At 42.1% G+C, this 19,097-nt stretch overlaps 1 protein-coding gene across 2 annotated transcripts in view; it reads left to right on the top strand.

Annotated features, from left to right (window-relative positions):
• LOC139389938 (netrin-G2-like) overlaps positions 1–19,097 on the top strand; it is a 60,600-nt gene that overhangs the window by 11,423 nt on the left and 30,080 nt on the right. The window lies entirely within an intron of this gene.

The raw sequence follows: 19,097 nt of genomic DNA, 5'->3' as shown, positions 1-19,097 counted from the left end.
CCTCCCCCCTTTCTCTCTCCCCCTCCTCCTCCCCCTCTCCACGGCTCATTTCCCCTTGACATGAGGAGCGCAGATAATGAACCGGTGATTAAACCTAATCGGGTAGAGCAACAAAAGCCAAGGCCCCCTAATTGAGTAAGATGCTACTTGTGAAAGGCAGGCTAAATTGTTTTATAATTTCCTATTTTGATGAAATCTGATTTGAGCCTTGTTTCAGGGATTTTGTTCTGAACTCTTCTGATAATGCTTGGACATTTAGATTATGCTTGTTCACAAAGGCTGCCGTGGTAATTGATATTTCCACCGGATAGCACTCTATTTATAGCCCTATACAGAAGAAATATAGAAAATCCAGAATCATACAATGCGAAAGATGTATCATTAGTCAGAGCAACAAACATCCTCATCAGGTTCCTTTGGCTATTGCAAAGATTCTCTGATGTCGTCCGTTCTAAGTGGCAGTTTGAAGTGGCCCCAAGGAGAAAGGACCACAGCTTGCATGTCCCTTCGCTTGCACAAACTTCTTTGAGAAACACCCGGACGAGAGCAAACCAGATGTATCCGTTTGTCCCATTCTGTCCTTGCACCGTTTTTTAAAAGGATAGAGAAAAAAAAATAATAATAAAAAAAAAAATAAGGAAACCATCCTCAGACCTTCGCTCTGGTCACTCTTAGCGTACACGGGATCTTTATTTTCCCACCGGCTGAAATGAATCTGCCAGCTCCAAAAACAAGCACACCACAGGCGCTCACGCCTGTTGCGGCAGCATCTAAATAATCACCAGCTGGGTTGGATTAAGTTGAGTAGAAGTAGAAACATTACAAGTAATAATGGCGTGAAGCCTGTCTGTGTCCAGAAGGCATTTGAAAACCCTCGGTTTGTATTGTACAAACACATGTCGAAATGAATAATATTGTTACAATCAGGAAACAATTAAATAAGGGGTGAAAATAGGGTTCTGTCCCTGATAGGTGGATTAGGGTGAGAGTGACCCTGGTGCCCATTCTCTTGTTTTGGGGATGGAGCCGTGTCAGATGTGACGGATGGCTCCAGTTGTTGGGTATAATATATTGGCATAGCCATTATCCCTCTGACCTCCTCGCCCACCTTCCTCTACTACACAATGATAGGAGACATGTCAAGCTGTCAGGAGAGACCACAGTGTCAGAGAGACAGAGGCCCCACTAATGCTGTATTCATTTGCCTGTGGTCCTGTCTCAGCACCCATCACAGTGGGGGAAAAGGACCTTGACATGAACAACTGTTTATCACATTGAACCATTTTCCGCTAAAGTTTAAGCTTCACTCACCTGTCTCAAGTTAGGGTTCCAGGGGCCAACTTTTGGCTGTTCAAATTCTTCAGAAACCACTGGGAAAATCCTTCCACACAATCTCAGTCTGAGTGGAACAGGTGATTTCCTTTGGCTGGGACTATGGAGACACATGGTCAACCTGATTTATACAAGTGTGGAGGAATACTTCTGCGTGCTAACAGGATTGATTTATTTTTCCACAACAAGGATCCTGTGGGCAGAGCCTGACAGTGGCATTTTGGCCTCTCTCCCTTTAACCTCATTCCCATCTGTTTCCTGCCACCACCTCTCTCATTGGAAAACAGCTCCATGTAAAAATAAAAAAAAATGTAAAGTCCAAATTTAATAAAATAAAAAGTCAATATAGAAAGATAAGCTCTTACAGAGTAAATGGATTAGTGGGGGAGACAAATAAGACGGGTAGAAAAAGCGCAATATTTTCCTCCCGATCCTCCGACATAGAACCACCCACCTTTACACTTGCACCACCCCAGCCCACAATGCCTGTTAATTAATAATGCAGTACTATACAAAACACAGACATGACTTTGTGAAATGTGTTCGCCAGTCTTGGAAGAGAGTTGTCCAGCCTAACATTCAGATCCACACACAGTCCAGTCGCCATTGTGTCCAGACAGTTGTGGACAGGCCCGTGGACAGTATGGGACTCTGAGTGGCTTCACTCCATTACTGGTGTTGCTGCACTGTGCTGTGACTGGAGGGATTTGAGTTGTTAAGGAGACTGGGTGGATCAGAGAATCCCAGAGAGCCCCCCCCCCAGACGACAGTCTGTCACACCTGACAATTGCAGCAGTGACCCTCTCAGCCTCAGGGGCCTGTCCAATCACAGATGTGAAAAGTATTATGGGATGTATCCTTTCACTGTCATTATGACACTATCATTCTAACTGCCTATGCCCTTCTTTATTTATTTAACTAGGCAAGTCAGTTTAAGAACAAATTCTTATTTACAATGACAGCCTACCCCAGCCAAACCCTAACCCGGACGATGGTGGGCAAATTGTGCACCGCCCTATGGAACTCCCAATCACAGCCGGTTGCGATACAGCCTGGAATCGAACCAGGGTCTGTAGTGATGCCTCTAGCACTGAGATGCAGTGCCTTAGACCGCTGCACCACTCGGGATTACCCTTGTACGGTAATATTTTGAGTGTGTAAAAAGGACACGTGTATCCGGAACTGACTCAAGTCACGGCACACTCTGAATAGATCTCTGTAAAGCAAAGAAGAGCACATTAGATTTAAGATGATGCAATTTCAGTATAATCTCCGCACTACTCTATTGTCTTGGGTAAAGTAAGATTAGGGATGAAGTTAGTGCACTGCCGCTACTGCATGTGTCTATACAGTTTTTCTCTAATTAGTTTGCTTTGGTCTGCAATTGCTTGTGTATGATGCAGTCTTTGGCCTAGTTTTGGAACAGCTTGTGCTTCTAGAGTGGAGTCATCTGCTGTAGAACAGTAGTATGAGGAAACGCGTTATGAATGTAAGGGTTGCAGGGTGGGGGTAAAGGGCCACTTAAACAACTCATGAGAGCCTTGTGAGTTTGCTTCTAAGCCCTTAAACCATCACCATCAGAGCTGTCCGTCAAATATCCAGCTATGGGCCTTGGCTATGGTGAGGGCAAGGTAACATGATCAGTGCCGCCTTGTCTGGAGGAAATGGATGCCTGCCCTTTCCTGGTCTTTCTCAAAGTACTTCGGCAGTTAATGAGTGGATGAGTTCAGGGTTGGGAAGGTTACTTTCTAAATGTAAACCATTACCGTTACTAGTTACCTGTCCAAAATTGCAATAAATAACAAATTTGGATTACCCAAACTCAGTAAAGTAATCTAATCTTACTTTTAGATTACTTTCCCTTTAAGAGGCATTAGAAGAAGACAATGTATGTTACCAATTGAACAACATCTATTGCAGGATAAGTCAATGTTAGAGTTTAGATAACTGGCCATAAATGGATGTTTCATTTTACTTTATGGGTTATGTACATAGCTGCGGTAGTTTGGGGGTGGGGATGCTACGATTTTTGATTGAGGATGGAAGGGGGATGCAGGGAAAAAAATATTGTCCGCACAGAAGACGTCTATATCAGTCCGCTAATACAAGACTAGTAAAGGCTTTTGTGTTTACATTTTTTTACTAAATATATTTTTGTATTTACCAGCATTTGTAACTTCTGTCTGATAATTATCTGTACAGAACAGCTCATCTAATAATACTTGTGGAATATAAAATGCTTGCTTGATATATGTTTTCTGTGGGAATCGAACCCACAACCCTAGCATTGCAAGAGCCATGCTCAGCCAACTGAGCCATAATATCAGATCAGATCATCACAAACCACTTGATGTCTCAATGTACTCAATTACTGTATTGTGCGTTGTTTTCCTTCATGGTGATGCAAAGTCTACAGGTACAAACCTTGATGACAATACACTAATGTACTACTTTTTGTGCAGTATTAATTTACCATCCTTACAAACCACATTAAGTGGGTTGGAAGGATGGTAAATTAATACTGCACAAAAAGTGGTTGTTTTCCATGTTATTTGATCCAAAAATAATAATAATTTGATGTGGATGTTTTGTGTCTTTGCCCATAACCTTTTGATGTAAGTGTTTGAAGACAGGGTTTTGTTCTTTCTGGATTCCATTAGAATGATAATCACAGAGAAAGCGACAGGGCAATAACTCTTACAATTCCAACTATTGAATCCTGCAAGATACTGTTCTTAATTATACAACTACCATGGGGAGATGCTGAAAAATGTGTGCCCACGCTACGTACAGGTATATCTATATTGGTCCTCTAATAGTAGTAAAGGACTAGTGCACTACTTTTGTGAAAAATATTTTCAACAAATAATAATATATATTTGTATTAATATGTGACCGACCTCCTCGATTTGGTATTATGTAGCAACATTTGAAATGGTGTTTTTATCATTGGATAAAAGTAGAGACTCAGCGCTAGAAAATGGTATATCATACACTGCAGTTGAGGAACAATGGGAAAGTAATTCTGCTTTGAAAGATGATAAACGTGTAAACCCCACTTTTGAGAAAATGGGCCTTGAATGTTTTGGTACACCTACTGGAGAGCTCTTTGTCTACTCCCATCTCTTTAAGCATTCACATGTGAGGCCATGTGGTAAACATATGCGATATCAAATCAAATCTAGGTTTATTTGTCACATGCACAGGATACATAAGGTGTAAATGGTACGGTGAAGTGGTTGCATTATTAGATGACGCTTACGCGACACATCGATGGGTCATGTGAAGGAAATGCTATAACCACCCCCCAGCCACATCTAGCTTAGTGGATGGGTCACTATTGTCCAGCAGAAGTGGAATCTTTTTGTTTACACATGTAGCTAGCTAGCTAGTTAAACAATGAACTGGAACAATCCCAACTCATACTACTACCAATACAAACATTGTCATAGCTGTAGTATGAATCTGCAGGTAGCTAAAGCTAACAAACTATGTTCAATGTTAGCTAGCTAACATTAGGCTATAACTAGCAATGCAAATGGATTTCTGATTAGAATAATATTTCTACACAGATCATACATGTAACGTTAGCGAGCCAGAAAGCTAGCATTTTCTAGCTAACAAACAGTACGCTTTAACATGAAATAAAACTTAAACTTTCTGACAAAATTAGAAACGTATCTCAAAGTGTAGCGAGACTCATACTCATATACAGTGGGGCAAAAAAGTATTTAGTCAGCCACCAATTGTGCAAGTTCTCCCACTTAAAAAGTTGAGAGAGGCCTGTAATTTATCATAGGTACACTTCAACTATGACAGACAAAATGAGGGAAAAAATCCAGAAAATCACATTGTAGGATTTTTAATGAATTTATTTGCAAATTATGGTGGAAAATAAGTATTTGGTCAATAACAAAAGTTTATCTCAATACTTTGTTATATACCCTTTGTTGGCAATGACAGAGGTCAAACGTTTTCTGTAAGTCTTCACAAGGTTTTCACACACTGTTGCTGGTATTTTGGCCCATTCCTCCATGCAGATCTCCTCTAGAGCAGTGATGTTTTGGGGCTGTTGCTGGGCAACACGGACTTTCAACTCCCTCCAAAGATTTTCTATGGGGTTGAGATCTGGAGACTGGCTAGGCCACTCCAGGACCTTGAAATGCTTCTTACGAAGCCACTCCTTCGTTGCCCGGGCGGTGTGTTTGGGATCATTGATTTTCTGGATTTTCTTTTTTTCCTCTTGTCTGTCATAGTTGAAGTGATGACAATTACAGGCCTCTCTCATATTTTAAAGTGGGAGAACTTGCACAATTGGTGGCTGACTAAATACTTTTTTGCCCCACTGTACATGGATGAAAGGACTGTCAACACATACTGAACAGCTCATGTTATTGACAGAAGCATGCTACCTGGCAGACCAATCCAAACTCATTTCCTGGCATGCCCAGCCCATTCATTTTCTCAGCCAATCATGGCTAGTGGGAAGGTTCCTGTCTTTTTCCGTGGCTAAGCCAACTTGGCTCGTAATTTAACAATTCTACACCTATTTATGGAAAGAGTACACGTTTGTTATTAAGATACATGAAAGTTCACGTCCCAGAAGGCATTTCTGGCCCCAATAAATGTACGTTCAAATGCCACTCCTGTAAAGTAGTGACGTGCGACATACACCTATGTCCTGAAACGAGTCACATATTTTTTTTATTAAAAAAATTCAAGGGGTGCTGCAGCACCCTCAGCACATTTACTTCCCGCGGCTATGGTTGTATAGGCTTCTAACCCATTTCTTTCCACTTCAATACAGATAAAATGATTTGGCTATATATTTTTAAAAATATATATTTTTTTAAATCCAGTCATTCCAATTAATGAAATACCCCTTGATCTACAAGAATAGGACTTGGAAATATAGATTAGCCTAAATGTTTTCCCTGAACATAATCCAAAAACGATGGAATGGCATGCTTTGAGCACTACCGAAAAGTGCTATTTACATGAAGTGAAACATTAATGCCATATGCTGTATTTGCTATTGGTTTATTGTTTACGTTTTTGTTGGTGACACCATATAATTAGGAATTAGAATACTTAATTCATTTAATCGGATCTCTATGGGTGACACTTTGATATCTCGGTAATTTACAGTTCTTGAAGTCTGTCAAAGGTGAATGAGTTTAAGCATATGTCCGTTAGGCTTTTTGGATATTTTTTTCCCAGTAGTGGTGCATGTGTAAAATCACCGGGGAAACCAAGCCAGAAAAAAAGCCATATTGCCATATTAATTGTGTTGTTTACTCTATAACCTGTTAGTTCATATGCCTTGCAATTGTGATATATAGGCCTAAGGCCAATAAGAAGACACATTTGGCAGAAGAAATTCAACCACACCTTTGTTTCCTCACAAAACCAGGGAGCAACCTCTGTCTGGTGAAGTCCACAAATAACAAACAGTCACATGACCTACAGCATTGTCAAGCAAGTTTATTAAGGATTGGACCCCTTTTTTTTAGTTTTCGCCTAAAATGACATACCTAAATCAAACTGTCTGTAGCTCAGGACCTGAAGCAAGGTTATGCATATTCTTGATACCATTTGTAAGGAAACACTTTGAAGTTTGTGGAAATGTTAAATTAATGTAGGAGAATATAACACATTAGATCTGGTAAAAGATAATACAAACAAAAAAACATCTGTTTTCTATTTTTTTCCCCATCTTTGAAATGCAAGAGAAAGGCCATACATTGAAAGGATTTGAGGTGTAATTTAGATGTTGTCCACAAGATGGCAGCAGTGTCTGTGCAAAGTTTCAGACTGATCCAGTGAAGAATTACATTACTACATCACATGTTGTATCAATTGGTCAATTTATACATTTTTGAGTACATAACTACAGAGAACATACAACAATGCTATTGTAATAAAAAGGTTAAGTTTACACTCTCCCAGGAATGTCATACATGACATTTCCTACAGAAAATATGTTAACCTTCACACATCTAGATGGCCGGCCAGTGTGGAGCCAGAGACAGCAGTGGGCTAAAACTTTAGAACCCAGTTCTTACATTTGAATATAAAAATGTATTTTTTCAAACAAAACTACACCTCATTTTATCTCTGGGACCATCAGGATAACAAATCAGAGCAAGATTACTGAATGTAAGTACATTATTTACCTTCAGAGGTGAATGTTTCAAGCCAGTTGCCGTGATAAGTGTTTTGTTGTTGTGCACTGTCCTCAAACAATAGCATGGTATTTTTTTATTGTAATAGCTACTGTAAATTGGACACTGCAGTTAGATTAACAATAATTTAAGCTTTCTGCCCATATTAAACATGTCTATGTCCCAGAATTGGCTGTTGCTTACAACGTCGTTCTAGTCACATGATTGCATATTGAGCAACTACTGGCCCGGTTTAGGGACACCAATCCCATAGAGGTAAAATATCTGACATTTTTCAAGTACATGTTTTTTTGTTGGTGTCCTTCACCTGGCTAAAACGCTTGCTTGCTAGCTAGCCTAACTTTACTTTTATTGGCAATGTTAGCTAGTTAAAATTACATCTAGCTACATACTGAACATACTGGGGCACATTGTATGAATTTATGGTTGGATCAGAATGACCGTTATAATTATTGGCCAGTATGGAAAATGTAGTAAAACCACAAGTCCAAAGCCATCGATGGGATAATTTAGGAAAGGGACCATTTTGGCTAGCTAGCCACAGGACAACAACGCAACGAGATGCAACAATTAAAGTTGTTTCTGTCAATGATGTATGCGATGTGATTGGAGAGAATCCAAATCCAAACTGGCTTGCCTTTTTTTTTTTTTGGTGCGCCAGGACAATTCACAGTTGAGCTCACTCAATTTAGCTCAACGCTGATTGGCTATTATTTTATACTTTTTTATCAAGGGAGGCCAAATGCTCGCTGGCTTCCTTCCCTTGCATTCAATACTATGGGCGGCAACAATGTCATACTCTTTTTGACCAGACGTCATCAGATAGATGGCCTACACATACAGAGACAAGGGGCGTTGTTTTGCTCGCTCAGATGCTTTCTCCGGTGAAATACATTCAGCCTCTTTAGAATTGATGGAAATTATGAAAAACCGAGAGACACAAGATACATTATTTTACATGTTTCTCTTTTTTCCTTGGGGATTTTTTTGGGGGAAGCCTGGCTTCCCTTGGCATCCATGAATACTTGCCACTGAAAATCCCTACTTGTGGTCTTTTTAAATTAAAATAGTTTTTTACATTATGTGTGGAGCACAATACCACAGAGGAGTTTACAAAGGAGGAACTCCCCCAAACTTGTATTCCATGATTCACATAATTGCTGTGTAGATATCAATAATAGGCATAAGTGATATACATATCGCCAATAGGCTACACCACTGCTGTCATCCTTATCTCCGAACCAGCTCCAAGCGTTTATTCAAATTGGTCATATAATCTTTGATGCCGACAGCAGTCACACCACCGGAAGATGTAGCTTGCACTGTAGCCTACAAAAGACCTATTCCTGCTCTTTTCCACAATCCATCAAACGCATTTGGTGTGTCATCATAGTGGTCTCTGGCTTGTGGTCAGAATCTAAGTTTAAATAATAGGACTAGATCGAATCAACCCTTAAATGCACTTGAAATCAAGTTTAATTTGATTTAGTCCTATTTCTTTAACAGATCTTTTGTTGAGATGGAGACTTGAATCCAACATATTAATGATTAACTTGAAGATTACATTTGAAATCAACCAAAGCTTGTATCCCTGAGGCCTATGTGTATTGTCTATTTTAGTTGAACCTTGGGTTGAATTAAAACAATAGCTGTTGATGACTTTGCAAATGCTATATAGGCCAAATATTGATGATATATGACTTATAAAGTATGGTCACATTTTAATTTGCTCTCTTAAACGTACCCTTCGGAATGAGTTCGATGGCAACAGTGAATATTTTTTGTTAATAATTTCTCAATAATCATTCTCATGATAGCATATTGGTAGTAGTTAGTGACAAATATGAAAACTAAGCAAGGCTGGGCTTGGTTAAAAATCTGGATGGGAGACCAAAGGGTAGCTGTTGATAGGCCGATTCTCCAGTAGGAGGTGCTACCCAGCCTATTGTTTTGATAGTGGATATAACGTTGTTTCAAAGGAAAAAAAATCGACCTATTATATACAAGGTTTATCTATGTTGAAAATTGGTTACCACGATGACATAATCCTGTGGTTGAAATTTCGCCCTCAAAACAACAGTTTACATGATAACATTTTTTCAAATCCAATGTACATGATTGTCCACGTAGATTCCACGTCACAATACGTTGACAAAAAAACACTTTGAAACAATGTTGATTCAACCAGTTTGTGCCAATTGGGATCCCCTGCCAAACTGTACCTGTATGCTGAAGGTGTCTTTTGAAAAGAGGGAAATGAACCATGTGTCTTGAGGAAACTGCAAGGCATTACTTAGTTAGTACACATACAGTATGTTTGTGTGAGGGATACTGTCGATAGAGCCAAAACCTGGCTGGCATGATGACACCTGTGCACTGCACACACACACACACACACAGATCCAAACACAGTTGCATGGAGTGTAGTAACAGTTTGTGGAATTACGTTGACTCAGCACATGATATTGCCTGTGAACTTTGTTGCTGGTCTTGGTCAATATTATTTTCTTTATCAAGGCACATGCTCTTCTCATTGATCTTTTCCTTAGTATTCTCAACAATTTGTCTTCAGAAATGGACCATTCTAGACAATGTAGCTATGTGAAGTGCATTATGTGCATGTTTTTTTTAATTTAATTTGAAATAATTTTAAGGTTTGACTGTCTGGTCCCACTGAATGTATAGTACAGTATATCAGCATAGTAGATACTGTATGTTCACAAATGCATCCATTTTTTTTCTCTCTCTCTAAAGCCTAGTTTGTCCACCAGTTCCTTTCTAGCTGTGTTCCCCTGTAGGGGAGTAGCCTATTGTATGACTGATGATGCTCTGTCCAGGCTTAGGAGGATAACAGAGTTAACCCGTCCATGCTTTCTGCGCTGTTGGTCTCAACTTTGCTTTGGGTTGCAGATGAATTATGAAAATAGAAAACCGCTGCTCGCGGTCTGGTACTCCAACACTTGCAGGACAACCCTAATGCGGCTAATGAAATTAACATTTCAGGGGGCTGGAATATGAGTAACTATTGCTGTCATCTCAGGAAGTAAGCTCTGTATGAGTAGAGAACAGCACCCTCCCTTCCTCCTTCCTTCCCACCCTCGCTCTCAACCTCCCTCCCTCACTCCTTCCCTCCCTCGCTCCCTCTCCCCAGTCCCCCTGCTCTGCAGTGTTGTCTATTTCTGTAGGATCCTCATTACCCAATGAGATGAAACAGCCCTTTTAAACTGTAAGCTTCTAGTGTGTCAATTTATTAGAAAAATGTTGATCATTTGACTAGCTTTGCATTGTCACTCAGCAGGTTAGTGCTAATTTTAGGTCTTTTATCGTTATAGTTTACCGTCAAACTCTCTATCCTCCAGGTAGCTCAAGTAAGAGGCAACGCTAAGGGAGGACATCAGGATAAGCACAGTTTTTATTTGTAGGGGGAAATATTTATACATACATTTACAAGGGCCAAATTGAGGGAGTAAAACATCATTTGAAATGAAGAGCGGTTTGTTTCCCCAATGATGCCAGTATCTTCAAAGGTTACTGGGCGGGCAATTTGTCTCTGAGGAAAGAGCTGGGATATCTGGGTTTTATGCAGCAACGTTTGCGGGGATGGGATATTTGAAAGGCTGCTGAGTGTGGGATCCTCCTTGTATGCTAACAGCACCTCAGGCGTAAATATTGTGTCAGCCTGCATGGATCCCATGCCTCCAGGGTCCCAAACAAAAATGGGGTGTCCTTGCCAGGCAAACAGAATATTTCAGCAGCACGATGTCCCTCATCAAATTTTCATCTGCCCATTTCAATGATGAGGCAGACTAATTTTTGGTGCAGCTCCATCACAGTAGAAGAACTGTGGTCAGCCAACCTGTCCATCCATCCTTTAATGAACAAGAGCATATGGTTCATTATCATTACTATCACCCTTAATGCCAGGAAGTACTGTATAGCTCAAAGCAGTGATAGGCCTCATACTGGACCCGGTAAGGTTGTGGTCCGGTAAGGCCATCAGCTTCTATCTCAAGGCCATCAGACTGTTAAATAGCCATCACTAGCCGGCTACCATCCGGTTACTCAACCCTGCACCTTAGAGGCTGCTGCCCTATATACATAGACATGGAATCACTGGCCACTTTAATAATGGAACACTGGTCACTTTAATAATGTTTGAATAATGTTTACATACTGCTTTACTCATCTCATATGTATATACTGTTTTTTTATTCTACTGTATTTTAGTCAATGCCATATTTGTGTGAATTGTTAGATACTACTGCACTGTTGGATACTACTGCACTGTTGGAGCTAGGAACCCAAGCATTTCTGCCCTCAATAACATCTGCTGAATATGTGTATGTGACCAATCAAAGGTGGTTTGATTTGATGTGTCTGACTCGGGCATACAGATGTCCTGCATGTTCTTGTGTCACATAGGCGGCAGGTAGCCTAGTGGTCAAGAGTGTTGAGCTCGTAACTGAAAGGTTGCTGGTTTGAATCTCTGAGCCAACTAGGTGAAAAAAAACTGTTTGCTTAAGCAAGGTACTTAACCCTAATTGCGCCTGTATGTCGCTCTGGATAAGAGTGTTTTCTAAATGACCTAAATGTAAAACGCCGGAGGGGGTTCAGAGACTGTGTCAAATCAAAAATGATAATAATTCCTTTGTCACATTACTCTTCATTTACTGTAGATATAAATTGTACAGATTCCACATTGTGTTTTTACGGGAGTAGTGAAATGGATTCAGTCCCTAACGTCCCTGCTGTGGACAGTTGCGCTGCAGGTGTTTTTACAACATTCTGGTCATAATTGGCAGAAACCCCCCCACAGAGCCTCAACCCACGGAGCCCACAAATGAATTATGCAAAAGGAGCCTTTTATTTTCCCAGTGTCCTTTAACTATTTTGATGTGCTTTGAGAAATTTGAAAGCCAACTCCCTTTCTACAGCTCCACTTTGTCTACACTTCTCACTTACACTAATGTGTCTATATCTCTGCCTATCTGCATATCCCTTCGGGAAAAGGAGCTGCGCTTCGCATTTGACTTCCACCCTTGTTCGTTGGGAGTGCAGGGGAAGGTGTTTTTTTTTTTTTTTTTTTTTTTTTTTCAAGCATCCTGTGTAAATAATTTACAGGAGCTGTCCATGCCAAAGCTTTCAAGGTCATTTGAAATTGGTAGTTAAAGAGCCAGCCGCGTGAAGGGCTGCTGCTCCCCTCATGGGGTAATGCTCCACGGGCCGTTCTGCTGCTCACCAACCCTTAAACTGCACAATCCTCCAGGAGGGGGCAAAGGTGGAAAATGTTGAAAAAAGGTCTCCTGTAGTTGTCTCTGAGTTGGTTGGGGATCCAGTGCTCTCGCGGGTATTGGAAGGAAACAGCAGGGTTTTATTTTCTCCTCATATCATAAGTTCCTCAGAGCACAGTGAAAGAGAAATGAGAGAAATGGCAAAAAGCATGTGAAGCAATGAACTCTGTGTGACTGCATCTGCTGTCAAGGGGCTAGCAGCATTCTGGAGCTGCAGTACCTCAGAACCCCTATAGGAATGTATAGTAGATATAGGGAAAGGGAAGGGGCTGTTAGTGAGGTGAAATGGTACCTCCATTGGAGAGCTGTTGTGTGAACCCTGAGTAGCTTTATCATTAGCGGAGGTCAGAATTCGTCCGGTCCCAGTCACGGATCAGGACCAAACAGAAAAGGATATTTGAAGGCAATTACACATGTCTGGCTCTTCAAAGCCTATGGAGACAACCTGTACACCTGCAAACCAATATCAGGAGCCATACAATGTTGCTCCTAGACTACCAATACAGGCCTACAGAATGAAGTCATGTTATTTTTTTTGACCCTCTCTGATTCATTGATAATCCCAATAGTCAGGTGAAGCCCACTATATAACTGCATTGTGGGGGTTATGAGCCTAATTGTCCCAGCTGAGTAGTAGGTCAGAAACAGTCAGGATTGTTTTTTTCAACCAAGAAAACAATTTCTCTCCAAAGAAGAAGTGAGTCTTAACAGCTGTAATAATGACAGATGTGGCCCCCTCTGTGCAGGAGGGTTCCTCGCAGGGCACCATTTGTCCACGTCTCCTCTCCATCCATTCTTATTTGGGACTAAGCTAGTCATCATGAGTCACTGGCAGTGAGCGCCCGGCAAATGAAAATAAATAGTGGGGGATTCTCACGAGAGAAGTTGAGGAAATAAATAAAGCTTCCATTAACTGCAGCTCCCAGCTGTAAGTGAGCAGAGCATGCCACTCTACACCAGCCTTTTATCTGTCTATCCACATTTGTTTAGCGCTTGCTGTTATTTACTCACCTAAATGCTGCATTTCTCATCTCCAGCAGATGCAAGCTTTTTTTTGTTTATATCGTCTTGAAAGGGGGGCTGGTGGCTCTGGCTCGCCAACGCTAATAAACATTCAGCTATTTATAGGCCGTGATTATGTCATTATATTCGGCGGATTAAAAAACAGTATTGTTCAAGTCTTCCTGTGTTTGCAATTGCAACTGACTTAATACGTAACGTCTCCTCCAGTCAACCTGTCCTGTGCGTGGTAATCGTAGTGTGTCCGAGCCATATGTAGAATGTACGGTACTGTTCCTTCTTCCACTCCAGATGGCCGGATGGGGGTTTGATGCTGGCCCAATAGCAGGGCTTGGCTGGCCTGTAACATGAGCTCATGAGCCCAGACAGTGGGGTGGGGGGTGGGGGGTGGGGGGTGGGGGGGGGGGGGGGGGTGGGGGGTGGGGTGGGAGGGTTTGCCCTGCAGCAACCGGATATAGCTGCCCTGGTTCTGGGAAGGAAGGAGGGCATTTTCCTCCGAGTGCATACTAGTGAGGCTCCATCCACACTCATAAGGGGGGGAGGGGGCAGAAATTGACATCAGTGCAATTTCCGCACACTGATTTTGCTCTTGAAAATCTAACATGGTCTCAGTAATGAATGACTCACTATGGATAGATGGTCTATGAGTGTGTGTGTGGGGGGGTGCATGTGTGTGTGTGTGTGTGTGTCTGTGACACCCACTGCGTGAAGGCAGGATACTTCCTGAATGTAGAGCGCAGTGTGAACAGAGCCATTAATATACAGTATATTCTCTTTTCCGCAGCCACCCCCATGCTTCAGTGACTTATAGGCTTTGAAGGCCTTAAAGGAAAAGAGGAAAACAATGTTTTTAGTCAAAGATAGAGCCACCTTGTCCATACTGTCCTTTACAGTATAACAGATGATTCCTTGGCTCGCTCCCCTTTTTTAATCAAGGGGCTTTACTGTCCACTTTGCACTTTTTGTGAGGCATCAATAATTTAGAATTTTCACTGTGATGCATACCAATCTGCCTACTAGTGTGTGTATGCGCATTGCATAGTGTTTCACATCCCATAACTAAGCACATTTAGAATATGCCAGTAGGCATTTATTCTGCCATCAGACAAGACAGGTCTCTTTTGCATCAGATTTCTTTTGTTTAGAGTGCCCTTTCTCCTGGAAGCGCTACAGTCAGGGATAGGGCTTGGGTCGGGTCTGTGTCATTAAATATGCAACAGTGGCTTTCTTACAGAAATGGGGGACCTGCCAGTGGATGCAAATACCTTGTACATTTAACATGTTCGACGTTCATGCATTATTTGTAAGCATAAATGGTGGAGGAGGATGGAAAATGTTCCTGTGAACACCGGAAATAGCTCGGGAAGGACTCCTGTATTCGGTTCAGACATCTGTGGTGGCTTCAACATGAAATGTTTCGAGCTGTCTTTCTGAAATAGTTGGCAAGGAAGTTCTATGAGCATGTTAAAGGTTCAATGCAGCCATTTCTTTTTTATCTCATTATCAAATAATTTCTGCTTAACAATGCTAGCACAGATTGGAATATGTTCCGTGATTAATCTGATGGCATTGAGGAGTTAAGCACATTAGCCACCAGCTTCATTAATAAGTGCATCAACGACATTGTCCGAACTGTGACCGTACGTACATATCCCAACCAGAAGTCATGGATTACAGGCAACATCTGCACTGAGCTAAGGCTAGAGCTGCCAATTTCAAGGAATGGGACACTAATCCGGACGTTTATTTAAGAAATTGCGCTACGCCCTCCGACGAACCATCAAACAGGCAAAGTGTCAATAAATGTCTAAGACCGAATCCTACTACACTGGCTCTGACGCTTGTCGAATGAGGTAGGGCCTGCAAACTATCACAGATTACAAAGGGAAACCCAGCCACGAGCTGCCCAGTGAAGCACCAGCTGTTCCGGATGACTGTAATCAAGCTCTCCGTAGCCGATGTGAGTAAGACCTTTTAAACAGGTTAACATTCACAAAGCCGCAGGGCCAGATGAATTACCAGGACGTGTACTTGCACTGACCAGCTGGCAAGTGTCTTCACTGACATGTTTAACCTCTCCCCGACCCAGTCTGTAAAACCGACATGTTTCAAGCAGACCACCATAGTCCCTGTGCCCTAGAATGCCAAGGTAACCTGTCTAAATGACTATCAATCACATCTGTAGCCATGAAGTGCTTTGAAAGGCTGGTTCAACACCACAGTACCCTCAAAGCTCATCACTAAGCTAAGGATCCTGGGAATAAACACCTCCCTCTGCAACTGGATCCTGGACTTCCTGATGGGCCACCCCAGGGGGTGAGGATAGGCAACAACACATTCACCACACTAACCCGCAACACGAGGTGCGTGCTGAGTCCCCTCCTGTACTCCCTGTACACCCACGACTTTGTGGCCGCATACGGCTCCAACAACATTATTAAGTTTGCAGACAACAGGACGGTGGTAGGCCGGATCACCAACAACGATGAGACAGCCTATAGGAAGGAGATCAGACACCTGGTAGTGTGGTGCCAGGAAAACAACCTCTCCCTCAACGTCAACAAGACAAAGGAGCTGATCGTGGACAACAGGAAACGGAGGGCTGAGCACACCCCCATTCAACAAGACAGGGCTGTAGTTGAGCGGGTTGAGAGCTTCAAGTTCCTCGGTGTCCACATCACTAAGGACCTATCATGGTCCAAACACACCAACACAGTAATGAAGAGGGCACGACAATGCCTCTTCCCCCTCAGGAGGCTGAAAAGATTTGTCATGGGCCCTCAAATTCTCAAAAAAGTTCTATAGTTGCACCATTGAGAGCATCTTGACTGGCTGCATCACCGCTTGGTATGGCAACTTCTTGGCATCCGACTGTAAGGCGCTACAGAGGGTAGTACGTACCGCCCAGTACATCACTGGGGCCGAGCTCCCTGCCATCCAGGACCTCTATTCCAGGCTGTATCAGAGGAAGGCCCTAAAAATGGTCTAAGACACCACTCACCCAAGTCATAGACTGCTCTCTCTGCTACCGCACGGGAAGCGGCACTGAAGCGCCATGTCTGGGGCCAAAAGACTCCTGAACAGCTTCTACCCCCAAGCCATAAAACTGCTGAACAGTTAATGGAATGGTTACCTGGACAAATGGTTAATTAAAATAAAACAAATAAAACATGTAAACACTATCCTGCACTGGCTCTATGCACACTCACTGGACTCTACCCACACACTCACACATACTACACTGTCACTCTAACACACACATACACATACTGTACACACACGCACACACACTACATATGCTCACACACACACACACATATTGACGCCACACACTCACACAGACACACTTTCACACTCTTTCATGCCCTTCACATACGCTGCTGCTACTCTGTTTATTATCTATCCTGATTGCCTAGTCACTTTTTACCCCGGCCTAAGGTACATGTACATACAGTGCATTCGGAAAGTATTCAGACCCCTTCACCTTTTTCACATTTTGTTACATAACAGCTTTATTCTAAAATAGATTAACTCATTTTTTTCTCATCAATGTACACACAATAACCCATAATGACAAAACAAAACAAAAACATTTTTAGAAATGTTTGCAAATGTATTAAAAATAAAAAACAGAAATGCTTTATTTACATAAGTATTCAGACCCTTTGCTATGAGACTCGAGATGTTTCTACAACTTGATTGAAGTCTTCCTGTGGTAAATTCAATTGATTGGACATGATTTGGAAAGGCACTCACCTGTCTTCATAAGATCCCACAGTTGACAGTGTATGTCAGAGCAAAAACCAAGCCATGAGGTCGAAGGAATTGTCCGTAGAGCTCCAAGACCGGTTGGTGTCAAGGCACAGATTTGGGGAAGGGTATCAAAAAAAGTCTGCAGCATTGAAGGTCCCCAAGAACTAAATGTCCTCCATCATTCTTAAATGGAAGGAGTTTTTAACCACCAAGACTCTTCCTAGAGCTGGACAACCATCTCTGCAGCACTCCACCTTTCAGGCCTTTATGGTAGAGTGGCCAGATGGAAGCCACTCCTCAGTAAAAGGCACATGACAGCCCGCTTGGAGTATGCCAAAAGCACCTAAAGGACCATGAGAAACAAGATTCTGTGGTCTGATAAAACCAAAATGTCAAGCGTCATGTCTGGAGGAAACCATTCACCGCTCATCACCTGGCCAATACCATCCCTATGGTGAAGCATGGTGGTGGCAGCATCATACTGTGGGGATGTTTTTTGGCGGCAGGGACTGGGAGAATAGTCAGGATCAGAAAAAGATTAAAGGAGCAAAGTACAGAGAGATCCTTGATAAAAAGCTACTCCAGAGTGCCCAGGACCTCAGTCTGGGGAGAAGGTTCACCTTTCAACAAGACAACGACCCTAAGCACACAGCCAAGTCTCTGAATTTCCTTGAGTGGCCCAGCCAGAGCCCGGACTTGAAACCGATCGAACATCTCTGGAGAGACCTGAAAATAGCTGTGCAGCAACATCCATCCTGACAGAGCTTGAGAGGATCTGCAGAGAACAATGGGAGAAACTCCCCAAATACAGGTGTGCCAAGCTTGTAGCGTCATACCCAAGAAGACTTGATGCTGTAATCGCTGCCAAGGGTCTGAATACTTATGTAAATTTCAGTTTTTTTTAACCGGAAGGCGACTTCACACGAAGTCGCCATCCGGTACTCCTTGTGTATAGTCTTGTTATTTTATTGCATTGCTATTTCCTTTTTTTTATTGAGCAATTCTTTCTGACTTTTTAACTCTGGGAAAGGGCTCATAAGTAAGAATTTGACAGTAAAGTCTACACCTGTTGTATTCGGTGCATGTGCCAAAACTTGATTTGATGAAGTACCTTCCTGTGATTGTTCTCAATTAAAAGGGTCACAAAGAAAATCACGTTTTTGACTGCACTGGACCTTTAAGGAGTGAATAAAATTATCTTTGTGCAAAGAGGTTTGGTGGAAGATGATTGCTAACTGCCCAAAGAGTACTGTAATTGATTAATAGTTGGGCTAAAGTGGAGGGTTTTCCCAGCAAGGGCACTGAGACGAAGTGGGCCACTGATTAATTTGTCATGAAGAGGTGCTTGATGGGAGTTCTGTCTCCAGGAGCACTGGAATGAAAAAGCCCCGTGATTGTCGCCAAGTTTTTAATTATGGCTTAAAGGTCTTGAGAGGTTGGAAGAAACTCCAACTGTTTCCAAGGGGGCTTTTGAAAACAGACTTAATTAAAGTCAATGGGATTGGAATGAAACCGG

The sequence above is a fragment of the Oncorhynchus clarkii genome, chromosome 30 (genome assembly GCF_045791955.1).
Source record: "Oncorhynchus clarkii lewisi isolate Uvic-CL-2024 chromosome 30, UVic_Ocla_1.0, whole genome shotgun sequence".
Taxonomy (NCBI): Eukaryota; Metazoa; Chordata; class Actinopteri; order Salmoniformes; family Salmonidae; genus Oncorhynchus; species Oncorhynchus clarkii.
The sequence above is the reverse complement of the archived record's forward strand: the minus strand, read 5'-3'. Positions and strand labels throughout refer to the sequence as shown.